General features: G+C 39.6%; 1 long non-coding RNA gene across 1 annotated transcript; it reads right to left on the bottom strand.

Moving 5' to 3' along the window:
* Positions 1 to 604: 604 nt before the first annotated feature.
* LOC148216648 (uncharacterized) lies at positions 605 to 24,063 on the bottom strand. The gene is made up of 4 exons (XR_015794745.1): positions 23,640 to 24,063; positions 6,235 to 6,374; positions 5,165 to 5,286; positions 605 to 3,937 (listed from the first exon to the last, which is right to left on the bottom strand). It is a non-coding gene; the product is annotated as an uncharacterized LOC148216648 (long non-coding RNA).
* Positions 24,064 to 24,261: the final 198 nt, after the last annotated feature.

Below are 24,261 nucleotides of genomic sequence, written 5' to 3'. Positions count from 1 at the left end.
GGGTACAACACTGGAGGGCAGGGTGGCAACTGCAAGTAAAATAAGAGAAACAGTATCAACAGCACAGCCCCAGTGACTTTGCTCATGTGCATTTGGCCACTGAGACTGCTGATAGAGCCCACAACGGTGATCCAGCAGGACCTTCCATAAATTTAATAAATTTTGAATATTGAAAAAATGTTTTGTGGGGTGCTAAGTGAAATTCTGCACAATGGTGCCTTGTATGCCAGCAACGACTTTGCTGTCAGGTTCAGCCCAAAGAATTCCAAGAGACAATGCAAATACAGTTCTGTTGCGTTTATTAGCTTCAACCTCCAGACAGAAAATCTCCCCAGACTGAACCCTAGTTCCCAAGCCAGCCAGCCACAACACCGTGAATTCCTTAGGGAGGTGCCAGCCTTGAACTTCCCACGCTCCTGTTGGGGGCTAAGAACACGCTTATCTCCCTGAGCCTGGCTTTCATAAGTCCATTCCATCACATTTGCCTAGAGTCAAACATCCTTCTACACACAATCCTCAAATACGAATTGCATTCCATGGGTCTTCTGACTTGTTAATGATGAACTTTAAGGCACCACAAGTCTGAATTGTTTTCACCCTAGCATTAGCTGAGTAGCTGGTAGAATTCAAGGCAATCCAGTCTCAACCATCACTGGAAAGATCTTAGATTCCTTAAGCTATCTTATTTATCACTGCATTTCCCAAAGAAATGCCATGCTGTCACCCCTCCCATCTGACTGTTTTTGGCCACTCCATCAACTCATAAGCTTTTATGTCCATAAGTCATAGTGCTTTATGAACTACAACCCCCTCATTTATCAACTGTCACCTCTATTGGTATGTTAGCAATTGATTCTGTAACAGATCAATTGATAGTGTCTTGTTGTTGATAGTCATCCCTCTCTCTGTTCCATAACACTACATAACCTTTGGGTACTTTACTCTCCTGGATGTTTATTTTAAATAAACAAACAAATAAACATTGTACCTTGCAGCTATAATACCTGTGCTAGGTTGTTGTTTAGTCGTTAAGTCGTGTCCGACTCTTCGTGACCCCATGAACCATATTGCGCCAGGCCTTCCGGTCCTATGTGCTAGGTACTATAGAACAAAAACTTGTTGCTGTTTTGCTGTCCCACATTTAATTTCCAAAACAAAATGGTCTTTCCTTTGATAGCCCTGCCAGAGTAATATGTATGCAGTACAAATATATACTTGTTTGTCACATTATCGGAGAAGCAGTTTTTATTTGTCTTCTATAACACATACAGTATGACAGAACATTATTTGTCATTAGCTGAATACACAATTATATCACATGCATTTTTTAAGTAATCAATGTGACAACCAATATTAAACAAGAATGGAACTAGGGTTCATTTTCTAAGGTTTTGTTTTGCTTCTTTGCTTTAATCCCCCTGAGAGCCTTGATATGCTATAAAGTTGTCCAAACTACCTCCATAGATACTTCAAAGGGTAAAGAAATCCACAGTATTTCTGGGTTTAAGAGGAATGTTTGTTGACTGCTAAACATTGTTATTTTAATATCTGCAATGTTATAGTTGGGCTGTGCAAATGCTTTGAAAGAAGTGCTTCACAGGGCACAAAAGACTGCTTACAAAGCACCTTTTTTGACTCATTAAAGCAACCATGTCTTTTTCCAGGCTTATATGGCTGTCCAGGAGCTACTCCCAACTTTCTGTGTATGGATGTGCACGCACAGCTGCTTCTCCTTGCTTTCTTTTCCCAGCAGATTTCCAGACTGTAGTTTGTGATTCAAGATTTGATAGCAAACCTACTTCAAGGTTCAATTAAAAAAAGAAAAAAGGTTTCACCCATAAGCCATAATGAGGGCAGTTCAAAACATCTGAAGTGCTTCACTTTTTGGCACAACTGGATGCCCAATGTCAGTTGGATACCTGAAAGGGTTCACACCCCAACACTGTTTTGAAACAGTCCCCTCCCTTAAAGGCAGCAATAGTAGAGGTGAGGAAAGGATAGCAAAAGAACCTTCCACATTGTCTAGCAAAAAGCCCATAGAGCGGTTGGCTGAATTTGTGCAGAAAGTATCCTGCCCCAATTTAAAACTACAAATATTCAAAACTGTATTGAAAATAAGCTCTGGCTTTTCCACTTGTTTTTCTAGGTTGTCACAGGCTTGTGCTTTACTGCCTGTGATGAATGGGTTTTCTGGGATGGTCCTTTCATCACTGGCTTCAGGGGGTGTCAGTCTGAGGATGACACGTTGTCAAAGCTCAAACTCTTCTGAGCAAGACTTGGAAGAACGATAACTGATTTGCCCTTCTGGGGTAATAGAGCTTTACTGCCTCTGCTCAATGGTTGTTTTGGGAGCAAAGAGTGTGGGCATACCTGTATGGTAAGCTTCCCCCCCCCCCAGAAAGGACCCCCTCATCACTGGCAGGAATCTCAGGGTTCAGACTTATTGGTGTTACCTAGGAGAAGCAGAAGTAGTATAGTGCAATGAGATATAATGCCACATAGACTTGCAAGCCCCAGAGAAAGACGCTAGCCCAGATAAAGTGACATTTGAAATTTTACCACCCTGCCCCTATATTTACAGCAGCCGAAATATGGGGCGGCTAACTCATGATCAGTTCTGCCTTTAGCCTAGAGGATTTTCAAAAGCAAAAACAGCCATAAGCCCATGTTTAGAATGCTAAGAGCTTGGCTGAGCTCCTGGTTAGAATGGTAGAACCAGCCTGGAAATGGGACATTCCATTAGTACAACAGAGAGCAGAGTTTATGGTTGGACATATTAAAAAAAATGAGAGCTGACTGTGACAATGTTAGTCTTGTCTCTCCAAAAGAGAAATGAATCACATTGGGTGGCTGCTCATGTCTAGTCAGGCACTTACTTACTCCCCCCGCACTGTTCTCCACATATGGAATTAAAGTTGCAACAGGCTTCAGAGCCACCAGATTTGAATGGCTTCTTTGAAACAAAGGCCTGTTTTGAGTCACAAATATGCTATAATGGGGTGATGTGATCAAAGGGTTGTTTAATCAAATCACCCATTCTAAGCTTCAATTTAGCCCTAATACACATACATGAACATCTACATAAGCCACTAGATACATAATGGTTGCTTAATTATGTTTTTGATGTTTTGAGCACAATGTTTGGTAAATAATAGTCCCCTGCATTATTTTTTGAAGAAATGGGATCTATCTGATGCTGAATATATGTACATTCCGTTGTGCTCAGTAAAGTATCCCAGGTAACTGTACTGTGATGAAATATCTAACAGAACCTGGAGTGTATGGGGTGTCCAGGGAGGGGTAGCACCTCTGGTGGAAGGGCCTGTAGTGCCCTTTCTAGGGCTGCTCATTCACCTTTAGTCCCCACCTGGTGCTCAGCACTCACCTGTGGCTCCAAATAGCTGTAACATGCTGTAGCACACCCCAATAAACCGTCTCAGCAGATGGACCAAACCAGGTGAGGGTAGCCAACAGGACTGTGTCTCCAACCTGGAGGTCTTGGATCAAAGCCCAGATGTGGCGGGTGGGATGTCATCAGAATGGATGACCACTGTATGCCTCGCCAGTTGCTCTATAGTGTACTGGAGTCTGGGAAGAGACCTTGAGGTTGACTATGCAAGTGCTACAAAAACGCTGTGAAAGAAACCCTATGCGATCTGGCCAAGGGAACTAGAAGCTGCAGCTGCTGACAGAACCTGCTGGCCAGCCTTGTGTTATGAAGCCTCCACTGGCTTTGAAGACAGGCACTGCCAAAAACTGATAGAAAACCATGAGCAGCATCACAGAATAACACCAGAGTTACTATAACAGTGGACTTCCAGTGCCCCCATTGTGTTAAACTCTGCATTTCCAGACTGGGACTGCAGAACCACCTCTATGTCCATAGATGAACTGCATTAATGGTGTGTCTTCTTCGAACCCGAAGGACTACCATACCCTGGGAACACAGAGGAGGTAGCAAGACAGTTAAAGGAGGGAACAGGACTATTGCAGAAAAGATTCTTTAGTCTGAGGGACGGAGGAAGTAAGACAGAGGAAGAAGAGTTTCAGTAACTCCATCTTAATTGTATCAGGTATAAATTGGGCAGGAGAATTATCTAGGGAGGCTTTGAAACTCTTTGGGGCAAACACACTCACAAACTACTTGGATTTCTGGACAGGTCTTTATTGCTATCAGGGTATTATAACAACTGATGATGAACAGAGGAGGCCCCTTCCCTTGGACCTAAAGAGAGATGTCTCCTAAAATGCTGGTTCTGAGGTTCACTGCCTGCTAAAAACAGAACTATTGCAGGACCTGTGTCTTTCCTGAAGTTATAAATCACTTCCAGCTGTGTCAATGTGGAAAATGACTCAGCTTTCCATATACAGTATAAGCAGTTGCTTCCAAATATTCAATTGCACACATCTGAAACTTTTGGGGCCATTGTCCAGCCTCTACCCTTAATGTGATTCAGAAACAGGCACTTCTGGACCTTCCTGGCTGCTGTCCATTCAGACCACCTATGTTTTCCCCTTGTTTAATCCGTTTGACTTGCTGAACTGGACCTGGGTTTGCCTCTAGATCTCAGTGCCTTTGGACTTCTTATGCACAATCTTTTGCAAGCATTCCTTTGCTAGTCTAGCTATCAGCATGACACAGAGAACACCAAATGTCTATATGCTTCTTACTGATAGGCACTGGTTTACACATTTACAATCACATGAGCATGCAGAAGCCATTGCTGTTCTAAGATTTTGAAATTGCTGTGAATGTACTGAGCTTCTTAAGGTAGAAGAAAGATTAAAGCAACTCCTTGGCCACCTTGTAGTTTTTGGAAAGTAAGTGTAACCCTGCCCACCTCCCTGTGGATTTTTTTCAGAACGAGATGAATGCTAGCCAGATTTTGTTCTAGACAGGTCTCATCCCATCAGAGTTGGCCAGGGTCAAAAGCAACGTGCCTGAGAGCAGATGTGTTTGTTACAATAACACCGCACAAGTGCCAGCACTTTTCAGTCTGAACAATGAGAAACTCTCTGTTCATTTTGGCATAAGGGAGGGAGAATGAGACATAGGATTTGAACTTTGGGACTGCTATCAGTGGACTTGAATCCTAGAGTCTGCAGAAGTTGATTTTCTTTGACACTAAGCTTTCTTTAGTATCTGCAAATAAAAGTACTGTACCTTATCAGAGCTGTGTCCTTGAATGTCCTGCTGCAAGCTTTTCAGTTCCAGTATTAGTCTGGAGAAAGTCTGATACATGGATCAGCTAGCAGGGAAACATCCAACTTTGGCCCCAGCTGCATCTGTGGGAAAAGCTTGTTCACTCCTAGAATAACATAGTTCCTATTCCTTCCAAGGTGCTTTTATGCTTTACCAAAAAAAAAAAAAAAAGATAAAGCATAGCTTAAGGCATAAATGAATATACAGAACTTGGCTGAAGAAGTTGCAGCTTGTGTTCAGTCTATATCATGTGTGATGAGACAGAAGAAAACCATACTTATTTTCTGTAATTCCCACTTGCACCAGCAACAGCAGATACGAATACATTTATCCTTTTTTTCAGCATAAAAAAGGGAAGGGTTGTTTACCATTTTGAGACTTCAGCTTTTTAGAGCTACTTTACAAGGAGTCTTTATGCCTTTTATGTGAAATGTCATATCCAGGATAATGTGCTTGATGCATTCCTCTTGTATTATTATTAAACATTTTAAAAGACAACGAGCTTGGCCCATCATCAATTAGATGCTGTGGTACCATTAATTTCCACACACCCCCCCCCCCCGTTAGACGAAACCTCATTAACATCTTTTCTTTCTTTTTGTGGGAAATTCTGTAAAAATAAGAAATAACCTCAGGAAAATTATTCATGGAATTAGACACAAATGTAAGCACAAAGTGTTATATTAAGTCAGCAAATCATTGCATGGGGAGAGATTTCTGCATGTGAGTCAGGAGCCAAGGATGCAAGCAAAACAATCAGCATCAAGAAATCCATTAATCATCTCTTGAACAATTCATGAATTAATAGCACCGCCAATTAGAACTGCAGTAGTCAACTTTCCCAGGAAGACATAAATCTGAGACACTCTCACTTTCCAACAGCTCAGTGGCCTGTCAGATTGGGGCATGCAGCAGCAGGAGCCCTCCAAAATTGTATTTAAACATCTCTCTGTTAAAGTATTACAAGGAAGCAAAAATACATACACAGTTACTTTTAAAAGGGGAAATAGCCTTACATGGAAGAAACCTACCCATTTCCGGTATTGTTTTCTGCAGATAGCTGAATGTGCAGAGCTGGTGATACAAGAAGGGAAAGTCTATTCGCTTGCCAAAAGGTTGGCCTGCACATAGCTTTTCTTTCTGCTTTGCTTTTCTCTTCACTGGCGCATGGCTGCGGAAAAAAACAACAACCTGGAACATGTTTTCATTTTCAGTCCTTGTTGTGTTCTACCGTGTAATCATTTCAAAGCCTAGTAGTAGGATGGATTGAAATTATTACCAAGGTGCCTTAGGCTGTTGGTAATATAAAAATTAAATGTAATCCTTATGTCAAGACCTAGTATATACAGAACAGCTCTCAGATGAATTAAATGGAGTGGATAATGGAGGTCAGAGATTAGTTAGAAAGCAAAACACCTGTTACCCAGGCAGAGAAGAGATCCATTATAAAGGGGCAGCTATGGTTGGTGTTATGGTTACAGTTAAAGAGCAAGCCTAAAATAGGGACCGCTGCCTGGGTCAGGGAGCGAATCATTACAGAACAGGTGTGTGTTTATTAGAAGATCTTAGACTTTAGACTTACAACCACAGCAAGGAAGTGTGCAGTGAAGATTCTAATAATAACAATAATTTATTAAACTTGTATGCTGCCTGACTCATTAAGTGATACTGAACTCTGTGCTCCATGTCTGCTGGTTTTGAACAAACCTCTGACAGTGACAGCTGCAGAGATGTTATTATCGAAACTTAATTTTTTTTTGGGGGGGGAGAAACCCTGTGAATCAGCATGTCAAAAGAGGACATAAATGATCTGTTGGTGTTCTTGAGAATAAGTGTTCCATAAAACTGAATATTCCAGATGTAATCAGTATCCTTGTAGATGAAATGGTATAAGAGACCCTTTTTTGCTTGCCTGCAAGAAATGGGTGCAAAAACTGAGAAATATGCTGCCAGGCCTGTTGAATATTTCTGATGATGCTGTTAATCCACCAAGTCCATCATTTTTAGGGAATCAGTTTTCCTGGAGGAGAAAGAATGGGAAAATGCATGCTCTTGGATTCAGACTTAATCATACTTAGAGGAGCAAACCATTGAAAACCATAGGCCTTCAATTTGTTCTTTTTTGGTTCCTTTGAGTCAGTCTTGACACCTGGCAACTGCCTGGACAAATCCCTGCAGTTTTCTTGGCACAATTTTGGAAGTGGTTTGCTATTGCCTTCTTCCTAGAGGTGACAGAGTGTGCCTGGCCCAAGGTGACCAGCTGGCTTTGTGCCTAAGGTAGAACTCACAATCTCTAGGGTTCTAGCCTGGTGTCATGAAATGTGAAATGACCTTGGATGCTGGGGGTGTGGGGGAAGAGATGCTGCCCAGGGAATGATCAGACAAAAGGGGGAGTAGCCCTCAACAGAGTAATGGGCAGAGAAAGAAACTTAAAAAGGATCCACCCTAACTGATTAGGTGGTAAAAAGGGATGGCAGGAAATCTGTACTTTCAGATTTGCAAGATTCTTTTAATGTAGCCTTACAATAAAGTAGAATTAGCTCATCTGCTTCTGTTTCCTGTCTAGTTTACTGGGAGGGCTGATACCTGGTACCTTAGACACTACACCAAACTGGCTCTCTCACTATGGGTAGTTAAAATCCCATTGGTTTCAAGCCATCTAAAAAGTATGACTAAGTCTGGATCTAAGCCATGCTATAATACTGTGGTGTCTCCTGGTTCCTAAAAATGTGATTAGCCTGAACAGTGGATGGCTGCATCTGACTAGGCATTACATGCCCCACAACAGTATCTTTTATTATATGGGTTGAACAAGAGGAAGTAGACTGGAATCAAGACAGTACTGGTATCAATCCCACCTCAGAATACAATACTGCTTTTGGTTTTGGTATTGCAGAAAGTGTGAACATCACTTTTCAAAACCCTCACTAGAGAAGAAATCATGGCACAATTTGCCAATTGTTCATTTTCCCCCCCAATCAAATGCAGGAATTGTGGCATGCCCCATAGGTATGGACAATGTACTGCATTTGGAAAGCTCTATTATGCCAGAGAGAAATACTGATTCTTTAGTATGCTGCAGAACACATACATTGCTCAAATGGTTGAACACTGCTTGGAGGGAAACATACAGCTGTTGTGGACTCAGAGAATTCTAAATAGAAGATGCATTCAGCTTCCTGAGGTGCATGGAACAAATTCCTTCTTTAAACTGGTTACAAAATCAGTAATCTCAACTGATCTCAACATTTTTCCAATGTATGAATGTTAAGCCCTGAATCCCAGACTAAAATTTCTTCCCACTTGGGTGAATCTTATAGCAGCCTACTTAAGCCTGCAGATATCATTATGAGACTGTAAATTGCAGGCATCATTTAAATTGCCATTTCCTGTAGCACCTAAACATAGGTGGACTATTTCAGGTGTGGCTGCTTGTAGGAAACTTAATCTGATCCAACCTGTTTTTGTAGTTGAGCAAGAATACAAATTCTTTCTTTTCATATATCACAATGTCTTTATAGGACTAGGCAGCCTACTAAGGGAACTTCACTTACAGGTAGATAAATGTACTTTCCTGGCACTTGGTTCTATCAGGAAAAGTGCTACTGGTACGTTATGATCAGCTTAAGGAACAGGTCATGAGGATAGAAACATGTGAGTCACATGAAAAGTTCAAGAACCTATAGAACAGGTGATTTTTTAAAATCGTTTTGTATAAACCTAATAGTAAATTAGGGAATGTGTAGATTCCAAGAATCTTAACAAGGCTATCTAATAATGCATTTCAAATCCCTCACTAGAGAAGAAATCATGGCACAATTTGCCAATTGTTCATTTTTTTTCCCAGTAAAATGCACGTGTCACCCAATTTTAGTCAACTGAAACTCACAGAGTTCCACACTGTATATTTTAATACTCGGTTTGGTCTTTAGTTTTTTCAGCTCCCATCTGGAATTGCTTTGGCCTCTACCACACATAATGCTGCCACCTCAGTAAATAACATTATGATACGGGACCATCACGGGGGGAAAGACTTCAGGAAATCTTGTAGCAACAAGCTACCAATCTAAAATTAAATTTAGACAAATATATGAGTGAGGTGCCAGAACTTACCTTCTTGAGTGATGACATTGCTAGTGAAGGGCTAAACCTGAGGAGAAAAAAATTTGGACCTCAGTCTAAAGCATGTTGCTTTATCTAAAACTATCATGTTGTCTGCCTGTCACAGTACAGGCCAGCAACTGTTTCTGGAGGGCAGGAATGGAAGAATTTGCCCTGCGCTCACTCATCACCCACCACAAATGCAATTTCCGGGCCTGTTGTCCTGCTCTGCTAATTGCTCAAGCCATGGTATTCCCTGTGACAATCTATGAAAGCAAAAGTTGGACTTTAAAGAAGCAGGATAGGAAGAATATTGATGTTTTTGAATGTTGGTGTTGGAGAAGACTCCTGAGAATACTATGGACAGTCAAAAAACAAACCAATGGATCATCAAACAAATCAACCCAGAGTTCTGACTCAAGGCACAAATGACCAGGCTTAAATTACCCTACATTGGACACATTATGTGAAGACCCAGCTCTCTGGAAAAGGCTCTAATGCTGGGAAAGGTGGAAGGAAGAAAAGAAAAGGCTGACCAGCAGCAAGGCGGATGGACTCAGTTACACTGGTGATGGATGCACTGTTGGAAGACCTGAAGGACCAGGTTAAGGATAGATTGTCATGGAGAAAATCTATCTATGTGGTCGCTAGGAGTTGAAAACAACTTGATGGCACATAATCAATCCATCAGTTTTCTGCTTCTGTCAGGTCAGGTGCAGCATCTGCCTGGCTGCTGGGCTTTACTTTTTTCTAGCACATCCCTGGCACTTGGATTGGCTACTTCTCAGATGCAGGAAATCCCCTCACCATTTCCCCAGCTTTTCCTGAAAAATGTATGCTGAAATTTTTGCTACTGCAGAACTTCTTCACTAGCACAATAATTATACTTGCCTGATATGCAGAATATCCCCAGTTTGAAACCTGCTAGGAATGTTCTTTGTTTCTTTCTTTTTATTACTATTTTTCTCTCCTTGAGATACCTACTTTCCAAATCCCTCATTGGAAAAATGATGAAAACACAAGCAGATTTTATTTTTTTTAAAAAAAAAGCCTAGTGGAAAAGTAGATAGTTGAGAAAAAGAAATATATAGTATACCATGTATACATATATTTGTATAACTTCTTCCAGGTTTTGAACTGGGGACATTCTGCATGTTACAGAAATGTCATAACCTATATGTTAGTTAGAAAAATATGCTATAACAGGCTGCAGCAGACTTCATTCAGGAAAAATTGGGAAAATACAAGAAATTATGTTTTTATTTTAAAGCTGGCTGTTGTTCCTGCACATGTGTACATTTTCATGCTTTAGCTTTGCATATGTAAGTTTAATTTAACTTCATATGCATCTACCAAGTTGGCATATTATTTGATTTGTTATCGCTGTGGGTTTTATAAAAAAATAATTTTGATTCCTGTCTATTGTTTTTATTATTTTGACCTATTGTAACCCACTCAGAGTCTTTTAAGTTCAGTGAAGTATCAAAGTGGTAAAATAATAAATGCTTTTACATGTGTGAGCAAACGTATAAAAGCATATCTGTGTAGGAAGATCCATCCACAGGAAGGAAATGATTGGCCATTGCTTTCCTGATACAAAAAGATGGGAGGGCACTGCAACAGGAGAATTGTCCTGTTGAAGGACATGGGAGTCTGCAGTCTGAAATAAATACAGTACCTTGCAAACTGTTGCCAGAATATCTCAGTCCAGGCAGGATTTTCTTAAGCTGGTTTAGAGTCAAGGCAACATAAGCACAGGACAGGAATAGCTTAGGAGTGCAGTGGGGGTATACCTAAGAAAAATGTGCAAAGATTTCTGAGAATAATTAATGACCTGAACATTTTTTTTTTTACTTACTTTGGCCATTAAGCAAAATGTGTGAGCCATTCTTGAAATAATAATAATAAAAAAAGAATAGTGCTGCACTGTATTGCAGGAAGAAGTGTGGTCTTGAACTAAAAGCTATAGATTGCTTCTGTGTTAAAGATTAGTGCTCCTGGGAAATCCAGAAACATCTCAGCCTTGCAGACCAAGCTTGATGCAGAATATTGCTTGTGTATGTAGGAGACCACAGTTTACTGACAGGAAGTGCGTGGAGAAACCACAAACCAGTGATCAAAGTTTTGACGAACCTTTGAATGAATTCAATTTCAAGAATGATGATCAAGCTGTAAAAATCTGAATTGTGTTTCTCTTACACCCTAGGTAAATTGATGTTCATAGCAGATGCATTCTCATGAGATACCTTGCTTTCCATGCACAATGAGCCAACCTCAGAAACTGACTTTGTTGTGATTGTGCAATCCCTTCCTATTGCAGATAGGATGCTGTACACATCAAAGATGAGACAGCCCATGATGATTTGTTGAAGTTATTATGAGAACGTATTATCAAGGACTGGCCTGAAACCCATGTCAGGTGTGCTGTTGCTATGTAGGTGTATTTGAATCACACATATGAATTATACGCATACACTTTCTATCATGAGATGCTCCTGAAGTTTCACAAAGGTCATTTAGCATGGCGGAGAAAGTAGTGAGGTCATTTTGGAAAGGCTGCAGTTTACATATTTGCATCAGACTTTGGGACACAAGTATGTAACGGCAGCATTTGTATGATGATGTCATTGTGGTTTGCAGCAGATGCCACTGTCACTTAGGGATTGAAAAGTATAAGAAATGAGCTTGAGATGGCTATTCTGGCCATGAATCAATGAAGACACTGCCAATAAAAGCATAAGCTATTCCATCAGCTAAAGTATCAGTTGTGCTGGCAGTCTGAGCCTCTCACTGTCACCAAGTTCTTTGAGGCATTTGAGAAGGTTGGTGCTGATCTTGTCCCATGGAATTGGAAGGGTATCTAATAGTAGGAGATTATGGTCCTTTGTGCCAGGAAATTTACTCTCTGCATAATGCTAGCAGCCCTTCAGTGACTGCTGGCCTAAAGGCAGCATTTGCAAGTTATAACATTCCTGAAGAAAAATCTCAGCAGCTGAAGGTGAAGGCCCAGAAGGTCTTAACAGAAAGCTGGAAAACAGCTCAGCATAGGAGATAGATGTGGGTGGTAAAGGCCCACTGGCAACTAGAGTCAAGCGTTAATGATCTCTATTCTGCAGAGGTTAGCTAGAAATGTTTTATATTTGCTTTTTTTTTTTTTCATGAGGAGAAGATGTGATAGTTATAATTGAGGGATATTCCAGTCCAAAGATGTCAGCCCTTCAAGTAGGCCAGGTCAGAAAACAGACTCCTTAAGAATGACTGGAATTCTGCTTTGTTGTTATAGGCTACAGTAACAGAAGCTTGACAGCCTGGCTGTGTTTTCCCTGCAGTCCCTCTTACATCCCATGGAGGTAAGGTGGAGCCAATTTGAGTTTCTTTCTAAAGCTGCCTTTCTTTCTCAGGCTTAAAGCATGTTTTTTTTTGTAACTGTTGCTGCATAGTTTGTCCAAGGTCGTCTCTATGGCTCCCTACAGAAGAACAGAGGAATGGGAATGGACTTTGGGATGGGAGGAGGGGCATCCACAGAAGGGTAGTCACAAATGTCAAGATGGCAGGCACAGCTGTGCAATTGAAGCCCTGCTCTTCATGCATGCATCAATGTTGCATGCACATGCAAAGGGGTAGGGCTTCAATTGCATGGCCTGCCTGCCATCTTGATTTTTTCATCCTGCTGCTGGATAGAAGGAAAAGCTAGTTCTGTATGTCCCTGGCTAGATTACATATGTGATCTTGATTAAATTATATTCACTGTGCAATAAAGAAACATTCTTCCTTGTTCCTGAGCTGATACTTTACTGGAACACAGACCAATACAAACACCAGAACTAAAATAACCTGCAAATATTTAGCCATTTAGCCTCCTAATTAGAACTTGCCCTCCCTAATTAAAGTCATCTTCACTGATTCATTAACAAAGCTTTGGTTGTTCAATCTATTAAGTAAGGCTTTCTTCCTTTGCCCCCTTACTCACGAATCCGATCAAACTAGTGGGAAGGCTGAGCAAACATACAGAATCAGGCTACATACTAGGAAAATTAGCATGGTGGAGGTTTGAAATCATTTTGAAGACTGTAGTGCAGGAAGAGGCCATTTCTGTGCAATTTTAACTAAGCTGAATGGATGATTGCTAAATGCCTTTGCACCAAATCCATTTTCCTTAAGTACTAACAGATCATAAACAAAGAGATTTTACTGGAGGCTTTCTCAACTGCTGCATTCATGAACAAGACTCTATCCACAGGAGTTTAATATTTATAAGAGGACCACAGCTGCAACCCAAATCTTGGCACAATTAGATTCAACACTTTCTACTCAGTAAGCTCTTCACTTATCAATTAGTACTAATTTTCAGCCAACTTTGATTTAAAAGCAGCCCCTAGAACAGTTGAATGTGTATTTATAATATAAGAGGTCAGTTTTATTTGCTAGATTTAGATCCCACCTTTCACTCAGGAGCTCAAGATGGCATACATATGTAATTTTATATCAATTTTGAAATTACTGTGGGAATCAATTGTCAAGGGCTGGTCTGAGACCCATACTAATTGTGTTCTTGGTATAGAAAGGTACTGGGAATGCACATACGAGTTATATTTGTTAAGGTTTCTTTTCAAAACATTCTTGTTTAGAACTATTTTTATTAGAATTTTTAAATGCAATAAAAGTATAAAGAATTAAAGGAAAGATAGAAAAAAGAAAAGAAAAGAAAAGAAAAGGGAAGGAAGGAAAGAAGGAAGGAAGGAAGGAAGGAAGGAAGGAAGGAAGGAAGGAAGGAAGGAAGGAAGGAAGGAAGGAAATATAGAATTATGACTTTGGCCCTTCTTTCTATTGAGTAGTTGCCATCTTACTCTTTTGCCTCCTTCTTTTTTTCCCCCCCTTACTTTGTAATTCCTTTCCCCTTCCCTTTTAACCCCTTTTGGTCCCAAATCCATCAATCATCAACTCAGTCTTTTCTTCTTTCAACAAAAAGTCCATATAAGGTTTCCAGTCTTTCAAAAAGGTCTCTATCATTTTTTTCCTTGACCAAATTGGTCAGCTTTGCCATTTACACAAGCGCTGTCAATTTATTATCCAATTGTCCACTGTGGGTATTTCATTATTCTTCCATCTTTGTGCTTACAGTAATCTTGCCACAGTTACCATTCAAAACATTATTCTTAGAACATGATTTTTTTTCCTAGTTGAGAGAAATATCAGTTAAAGAAAACACATTACGTTAAAATAAGCTAGAATCAGTTTAATTGTACTTGTGTGGCTTGATCTTCTCTTCCTTGATTCATACTTCTTACAGCTGCCTGAGAGGGTGAAATTTCTCTGTCTCCACATTGGGAAAAATTATCTTGATTGGACTCCAAAGTCAAATGTCTTCAGTAATTCTTGGTTCCTGAACTATTATAAACATTTGAGCTTACAGTAAGGTGCTGTTTATAATTTGTTGCCTACGAATTAATATAGTGGGACCCAATATCATCTCTAGCTGCCCTTGTGACAGAATTAATCTTTTCCATTTTTGTGACAAAATTATTCCATCCATTTCTCTGTCACAAGTGATTGGGTTGGAAACTGGTTCTCCATGAGTGCTTATAGGTGAGTGTTTCTGGTTACCCATTTTTACAATTTTACAATGTGTAGAGGTTTCTCAGAAATTTGGGAATCCAGTGCTATCTGTATCTCGGTTGGAACCAATATTGTGGTGAGAATGGATGGAGATTTCTTCTGTATGTTTTGTAAATGTGCTCTAGAAGATTGAGAGAACCTCCCAATCAAATGTGGAGGGATGCATAGGCTTCACTGAAAATAAAGGAAGGAAAGGCCCTCTTGTGTAACATGAGTCTGCTCTCACTATCTTGAAAAGCATCACGCATCATAATGCTTCCTCTGAAGGGCAGCACTTCAGAATTATGGACGTGGTATCTCCAAGCAAACTTAGAAAGTCAAAATTTGAGCACTTAGGTGGATTTAGGGACTTATAATAGAGGTCTTCGGATAGAATTTATGGTAGATTTAAATGGGGTGAGAAATAAGTTGCAACATGTCAGAAATCAGCTATAAAAATGTTTTACTCAAACAGTATCTTAATGCAGGTTCAAATAGTTATCAGAACTGTGTAAAATGTACCTGCCTGTTTTAAGCCTGCTGGCTAGAATATTTGGAATGAAAATTTCAGATACTGAATTCCCTTTTGCCTGTTTCCTTTATCATTCTTATTTGAATCAAAAGTGGGAAGAAAACAGAAAATATGATCATAGCAACCAAACTGACAACTTGTTTGCTATCCAAACATGAAGCCTGTATAGACTGCAATAGAAGGAGTTGGGGCAGAATTATGTTGTTTCCATGGAAAATATTCTCATAAAACTAACTTTCTACTGCCTTATTGAGACAAAGAGAGAAGACTGTGTTTTGAGCTTCATCAGGATAACATTAAGTAGAAAGAATTGATAGACTTTTGCCAGCACTCCAGTTTTCTTGCTTTACCAAAGTATTCAGAATTCTTTCCTGTTTTCTTCTTCCTATCTCACCCTTGTTACTCAGTCAGCAGAAAACAAACCATTTGTAAGAGCAGAATGAGGAAGGATTAGGAAAGAAATGCAACAGAAAGGATGTTTATTTTATAAAAAAAAAATTGGTCCCATTGGTCAACTAAAAACCTCTTTAGAGCACTAACAAAAATAAAACACAAAGCAACATTAACACATGAAAAATAAACAGAACCGATACAATAATTGCAACAGTAAAAGCAATATATCTGTGATGGAATGGAATTATGAAGGCCAGGCTCAGGGAGAAAAACATTTTCTTAGCTCGCTGGAGGAGCGTGGGAGATACAAGAGGATGAGACTGGCACCTCCCTAAGGAATTCACAATGTTGTGGGATTGTCTCTTGGAGTTCCTTGGGCTAGGCCTGACATCAATCTTCCCAAATGTTTTTCTCCCTGAGCCTGGCCTTCATAATTCCATTCCATCACAATATCAGATATTCTGTTTGGAAAAATATTGTATACAAACCCAGGGCCTAAGACCCCTGGACCAGCTCCAAGAAATCTTCCTCTGCTTCTCAAAAAATCAGCAGGCAAGCTGCCAATATTGGGCAAATCCTCCTGAATGAACTATTTCCAGGATGGGGAATCACAGCCATCCCGGTTAAAGTGATCTGCTGTATCTCTGCAACTAGGGGGGATCCAAAAAAGAGTCTTGGAGGAGAATTTTCATTGTTGGGCAGCTATTTAGATGTTGAAAGCCTGGAGAGCATTTTCATACATGCTTCCTCATCTCCATAACTGGTCCATAAATAAAATGGCAGACTATACGCATATACAGTAAAACCTTGGATTGCGAGTAACTTGTTCTGCGAGTGTTCTGCAAGACGAGCAAACATTTCTAATAAATTTTAACTTGATAAACGAGCGATGTCTTGCAATAGGAGTACGTGATGCCGAACGTCACATGATCACAACTGAGCCAATGGTTCTTCTCTCTCTCGCTGCAGGATTGTGGGTGATTGCTTTGATATACAAGTGCTTTGGATTACAAGCATGTTTCCGGAACGAATTATGCTCGTAAACCAAGGTTTTACTGTAACCGTTGGCTGCTTCTTTCTTTGTGGACAGAGGGAGAAAGGATTGATCAGCCATCTGATTTGGTCTCTTCCTCCATAATTGCACCTTATCTAATTTGGCCCTCAGGCAAACATTACTATCCCAGCTTTAGAGATGAAGATCAGCGCCATCAGGTGAAGCCCACTCTTCGGTCTCTCTGCCACATTATCTATTGGGTCATGTTTTTGAACCATATGGAAGGGCATCCTCATATGCAATAAATGTGAAGTAGGATATTAACAGAGCAGTCCTCTCACCCCTAAGATCTGGATGTGTGATGGACTGGAATGGAGGAAGGGGGGTGAAAATGGTGCTCTTGTCTCCAGAGCAATGCTCTGGAGATAAGCGGAGAAAGCTGGCGCATCCCTAAACATTCCAGAAGATAGTGAATAGCTGTGCCTGGGAACTAGTGGTCAGTCTGAGAAGATTGATGTCAGGCCTAGCCCAAAGAACTCCTGGAGACCATGCAAGTTCAATCAGCAAGGTTTATTAGCCAGCGCCTGTTTACAGGAATCTTCTCAGACTGACCACTAGTTCCCAGGCACAGCTATTCACTATCTTCTGGAATGTTTAGGGATGCGCCAGCTTTCTCCGCTTATCTCCAGAGCAACGCTCTCAACGAGAGCACCGTTTTCACCCCCCTTCCTCCATTCCAGTCCATCACAGGATGTCATCAGTGACCCGTGATAGGGAAAAGCAGGAGGATCCTTTAGAGTAATTACTTTGTTTGCTATGTTTGTGCCAGAAATTGAGGTCTTCTTAAATAGGGATACCCCTGCTCTTAGAGTAATCCTATCCTGAAGTGGAGATGATGATGAAGATGGTGATGATAGTAATGCCAAAGTATTGCAGTATGAAAAAGAACTAGTAAGAGACACCAAATTTATATAATGGGTTATTTAAGCATTTTATAGAATTTCACACAATTTAACCATAATTTTCAGATATTGAAATCTGACACTTTGTACCTTTATTTGAATTTTCATGTGTAGTATTTAAATGTAAAAATTCTACTTTTTAATATGAAGGAATAAGCTTCTTTGTCTACACAATAATGGGAAATAATAATAATAATAACAACAATAATAATTCTCTCTGTCTCTCTGTCTCTCTCTCTTTCTGTCTCTCCCCAAGGAATGAATTCACTGGCATAATTTTGGTTTCCTCTGTATAGTATAACGATTTCTCTACATGTGTAGGAAAGCCAAGGAAATATATTCCCTCTCAAAATGTGTATTTTGGCTACACATTGGAAATCTGATCCAGATAACACTACTAGGGTTACTTTTCTTTCTTCTTCTTCTTCTTCAGTTTATTATTGACACAACACTATGAAATGCTGTTTACTTCATTATAAAATTGGAATCATTTCTGTGGTCCCTTCCCACTAAAAATTCCATAGGAAAATCAGTACAGACAAGCAATGAAAAAGCACATGTGCAAACTGTTATTTTATATATACCATGAAAAACAAGAGCTTTTACAAATGTTATTAACTGGGTGAAAGGTGAACAATTTCTAAAAAAGTGTATAATATGGTAATGCAGTTCTTGTATTAATATTTTTAAGACCAGAAAGTTATAGTGACTACCAAGGGCACAAACAAATTTAAAACTCAGATGGATTTCACTCAAAAAATAAAACAAAACAAAACTCTGTTTCTCCACTGAGGTATCCATCCATCTGTATATGGCATTCAAAACCCTGTCTAGGCACCCATTCTTTGAACCATTTTCATTTTTGTTACATCAGTATAGCTCCAGAAAGATACTGTACATGCATTTATGTATTTCACCCAGCATATACTGTAAATAAGGAATCATAGCACTAATGAAATGGAATGATCACTAGCAAGTCAGAAAATAGTTGTTGCATTGTCCCACATGAGTGGTGTGATGCAGGAATGGGTCTTTCCCCACCATCTAATACAGCTCTTCTGCCTCCACTGTTCCTGAAGTCCATGCAGGGTGTTAACTTCACCGTTGTTTATGTGTATAAATCCAATAAGCACATGCCTAGACCACGTAGTCAGTTGCCAAGCTCTGTTGTCTGGCTTCTTTCAACAAACTGGACTGGAAATTGGCACAAACAAGCATTCAGGGACACCAAAGCAGATTTGTTGTAGAAAGCTAGTGAAGTAACTATTAAATATTCTAGTAACTGCTATGTATCAAATGCAAGCCCAGTTTATAGTGAAATCAAGTATTGCACCTTTTTCTTCCACCCACATAGTGTAACGGGCTGGAAGACACTTTCTTTTGAGCAGGAGAAACTTGTTCTTTGTTTGGTTATGGGCTGTCTGGTTTCAGACTCTTTCCTTCTGACCTTGTGAGAACTGACCCTCACATAGTTATTTAGGATATTGATAAAATGAGATTATCCCTACTGTATATGAATGTTAAACTTTCTTGGGTTCTCCATACTCCACTGACTTTGAAGGTGGGTCTAAAGTGTCAGGTAGATGCCAGAGAAAGATGCTGTTTTATATGAGGCAAGGATGAGACCTGGGTTTGCTTTAAATATACCTCTCTGATTATTAGGACTAGAAAGCATTTCAGTTAGGTAAATATAATATATTAAATATATATTAAAGAATAGAACACAACTACTTGGTCAATATATAGTTAAAATATGACACCATGTACATGGATGAAATGTAACTTTTATATTGACCTAGTAAGTAATTTTCAGCATTCAAGTAAACTACACAGAACTTACTGAGTGCTTATAATGAAATAAACTGAAGCACCTCCTCATGAATATTCACAATGTATTTAACAACAAGATCAGTGTATTTAATGACCCCTGATACCTCTTGTGAGATATCAACAGTGAGGTCTAACATTTAAATGATGTTCAGGAACATCTTTAAACTTTTTTGTTTTTTGGGTAAAACCTTTGTATTTCAGGTGGGAGTATAAGCTTGCTTTCTTGAACTATTTCCTTACTAACTTTCTTGGAACACCTGAATTCTTTCTGACAATCTTTCTGTTGTCAAAATCAGAATGTACTTTAGCATTAAAAATTAGAATATATTTTAAAATTTTAAAATTCTTTTTTTTCATTGTTTGGAATGCAGAAACAGAATTTATTGGTACACATTTTGGAATGTTGTCTTGAGCATATAGCTGTAGCTTTATCATTTGCTTGAGTATATAAAATGGTACATTCCTGTACAGGGAAGGTATCAATAAATCAGGATTTGGGAAAACAGTGGACATAGCATACCATGACCTCAACAAAACATTTGACAAGGTCTCCTTTCAGATTCTAGTAGAGAAGATGACAAAATAAGCACTGGTGTATCATGAGGGCTTTGTAGGCTGAAAGGAAATGATCCATCATATAGCATACCAAAAATCCTTCTTGTGATTTTTTTTTCTCTTTTATTTCAGCATAAGCAAGTTGAGAAACTTCTTTCATCAGTGCAGATTCTTTTAAATGGTGTGGCCCAAGGCATTTACAACTGCCTTTGCTGGACTGTCCCCTGCTTTCCCACCTTCCTACATCCCTTCTGATAAGCAGCAGTAATACTGTAAAGTGGAAACAATTTATGTTTGCTTGGTCAAACAGAACTAATTTAACTCTTTCTTTACTGGTAAACTAAAACTGCCCACATCTAGTAAAGCCTATCTTGTTATTATGCGTATTTTTCTATGACCCTCCCTACTTAGAATTAAGTAAGGGCATTAATTATGCTGGCTGGCAATCTCTCTCAAACTGGCAGAATGGAGTCTTCTCTCTTCCCATGGGCTATCTGCTCTAAGAATATGTCCCTCATCACACAGCTTCCTTCTTTCATGGTTTTTGGAGCCCATCCAGCTTCATTTCACAAGTCATCTCCAGCCTTCTCTGGAATTAATGAGGCTTCAGCAGCCAATACTGTCCAGAATCCATTTTGGATTGCCAGTGTGAGACTAGGCTGAAGCTGCCATAACCTAAAGATGAAGCAGGCACATAAGCAGAGAGGACAAAAACCAGGAATCTTGTCTATGAGATCCCTTCGGGGAGGTAGATAAGAAGGAAGTAAGTCCTTAAGGAAACAAAGGAAAAATGTGACCTGAACCAGACAAAAGAAGTTGGGCCTGAGCACATGGAAACCCCAATCCCATCAACAACTGCCAGACTTGTGAATCAACAAAGCAAGGACTTTGGGGGATAAAAGGGGTCCCAAAGCCCGCCCACTCTGAGTCATCTGAGTCATCTTTGGATCCAGACTTGGTGGCTTCCGTCCCTCTAGATAGTGCCTGGCAGCCTAGTTGGGAAGGACGTGGGTAAGTGTGGATGAGTGTGTGTGTATGAGAAAGAGCAAATGTACCTTGAAACCAGTAAAGTTTTGCTGTTACTTTAAATTCACTAGGTCTCCATGTATTACAAAGAACCTCTTGTGCCTCAGTGTTTGGTTGGAAGTGATTTGTGTGTATCCCTAATTATTTCCCAGCTGTTGACCAGGGCTGTGTGTCTATCTGCTCCAGCCGCACCTAACTGGAAAACCCAGGTAGAAAGCAAGGGGTCTGACAAGATCCGCGTGCCTCAACAGGCTGTGAGTGTGTGAGTGAGTGACCATAAGCCGAACCTGGGAGTAGCGTGTGTAACACCAGCCATTATCCTTCTATTTCCCTCAACGTCTCTCTTTAAGCCTCTAAGTCTCTCCTTCCCCTTGTCAGCACATCTGCTCTTTTTCCTAGTTTCTCTCTGTGAGAAAAAAAAGTAGACTTTTTCTTCCCAGATTATGTTATCAGGATGTCACAGCCCTTAGCTGCTGAATACTGACACACTACTATTAGAGCAATGCTGAGCTGATCGAACAATAGCACTCAATGAGTGTATGTGAAAAGAAGTTCAATGGCTTGGTGGATCACAAACTGAACATTGCCCAACAATGTGATGCAACTAGTTAAAAAAAAAAAAGCAAATGCAGTTCTGGGCTTCATCAACAGAAGAGTATCAACCTTAAGAAAATCATGATCAAGACAGATCAAGATCATAATTCTGAGGCTCAGAAAGTCTCAAACTTGCCTTTACTGGAGGTAAAAGGAGCAGCTGGATAGCTATGGGGCCCAAATTCCTAGAAATCCCATTTAGCATGCTGGTTGGAAATTTTGGAAATTAATATTCCTAGCATCATTTGAAGGGATAAAGTGAGGAAGCCACCTGAAGAAGGCAATGTTATTGGGCTCAGCTCTTCTTCCACCAGGGGTTTTTGCACGGCTGTAACTATAGAAGTAGAGAACATCTCTAATTTGTTTTTCTAATTTTTTTTTTTTTTTGCCTGGTGGGCACATTTTGAATTAAGAGACCATGTTGTGGGTCTCATTTTCAAATTAAGATGAAAAAACAAAAACCCAACACTAGTGTGTATATACCCATACACATCAGTTTTGTGAGTAGGAGTGTTGGGTTAAATACTAATAAACTTAAAGATTGAACTATTTCAAACTATATTTGCATCATCCATTTTCTTTCCCATCCTCCTTACCTGAATGAAATTGATTTATTAGATGACTAAGGACAAAGGGGTGACTGTCCTATTTAGTTTCACTACCCATGAGGGAAATATAAAAATCTAGAACCTTTAAGGGCCAGCTTGGGGCTCTCATAAACAGAAATCAAATTAATTGCTTGCCTAAATGTTGTAAAATTAATCTGGGAAGGGAGCCACAAGGATGTGTAAAGGGAAAATGTGACATCTGTCACTGGCTGTGGCTAACTGTAGATGCGGTACATCGCTCATCTCATAACCTCGTCTGAACCAAGAGTTTCTAATTAAGGCAAATAGCCCCAGAACAAGAAAATCATACTGAATGTAAATGTTTCTAGCTGTGACCCAGTAAAGCTGCCACAGTAGCCATACCGCTTTGCCAAATGTTGGCTTATCTTTTCTTGTTGATGATTAACAGCTGAAGCAAGGATTAGGTGGGGGAAATCAACCAAAAGGCTCATTTTAATGAACCCAAAATTAAATAAACAAAGCAAAATACATCAATTTCTTAAAGTTCTCATGAACCATCCTGTTAGCATTATTTCCATGGTTTACTGGTAATTAAAACCAAGTCTTACAGTCCATCCCTGCCAACACACTTTAATGCACTGCAAGTATGAGAAGAAAAGTTTCTTTTCAGACCTTTCATCTGAATACATGGAAGTGTAAGAGAGGCAGGTTTGCCCCACAATGCCCCACTTTTAGCTCTCCACCCAATTAGCAAATGCCTGAAGGTCTTGCTATCGTTGGTAAAATGGATTGGTAAGTATTTAATTTTTACTAAATTAATAATACAACCAAGTGACTGCTTGAATTACATGAAGTTACTCATCTGGAGAAGTTAGTTATGGAAGGCGTGCAAATGTTGTAAAAAGTACATATGTCTAATGTCACGCAATCAATGGGATTTTCCATTCTTCTCCAGCTCTTGGTATGGCCCACCTGCTCTCAATATTACTCTGAAGGCTGTTTCTGAAAGATTCAAAAAGAAGATATCTCCTTTTAGATACCACCCCTTGGATGAAGAGACCCAGTGGGATGCAAGCTTTGTTGGGCAATGCCACTGTGTTCCTAGATTCTGAAGGTCCGCTTGGAAGGCACTGATTTTGAAATTGAACAGTTAAACTTACTTCTAATACATTTAGGTAATAAAAGGCCAACCTGTGATGTCCCTCCCATTACAATTGCTAAATAAATAAATAAATAAATAAATAAATAAATAAATAAATAAATAAATAAATAAGCCATATCCTACCATCTTCAGGTGTGAAACACAAAAATTACAGTGAAAGCTCTGAAATTGGCTCAATGTGACTTTAAAAAAAAAAAGATTTCTTCCAAACTTCCAAATCCTGGGGGTGGGGGTCCTCATTATCCACAGCCATAACATACGCTTTGCAATTCTGCTCCAAACTGTATCACTTGCTGCCTTCCTAGAACATTAAATGTAGCCACAGCTGCAATCCTAAGTCAAATGCACTGTGGAAGAGTGACATTGTTATACATTAACTGAATGTGTTATTGATCCAAATATTTTCCTTAGCTGTGAAATGAGAATTGACATTTGTTTTACATGAACACACACACAAATTGTATATCCCTTAAGGAGGAAATCTTTGTGCTCAGGGGAAAAAAATCCTCCGCTAATATGTATGATTGTCAGAGTCCATGTGAATGCTCTCAAAATATTATTCAGATCTTGTGTGGTAAAATGATTTGGCATCATTTTCTGTATGCCCCATATGTTGTTTGTATATGGAAATGTGAATTTCACAGATAATCTCTTGCTGTTAGTTTGGTGGCTTTCTGCTGTTAGTGCTTCTTAAAAGTATTTGAAGTAAAAGAATGCAAACACACTGGTTTTCTGGATATATGCT

This window comes from Python bivittatus, unplaced genomic scaffold (genome assembly GCF_059951505.1).
Source record: "Python bivittatus isolate LINGU-HERP-01145 unplaced genomic scaffold, Pbiv_v1 ctg000080_np1212, whole genome shotgun sequence".
In the NCBI taxonomy this organism is placed as follows: Eukaryota; Metazoa; Chordata; class Lepidosauria; order Squamata; family Pythonidae; genus Python; species Python bivittatus.
This window is presented reverse-complemented; position numbering and strand designations above follow the sequence as displayed.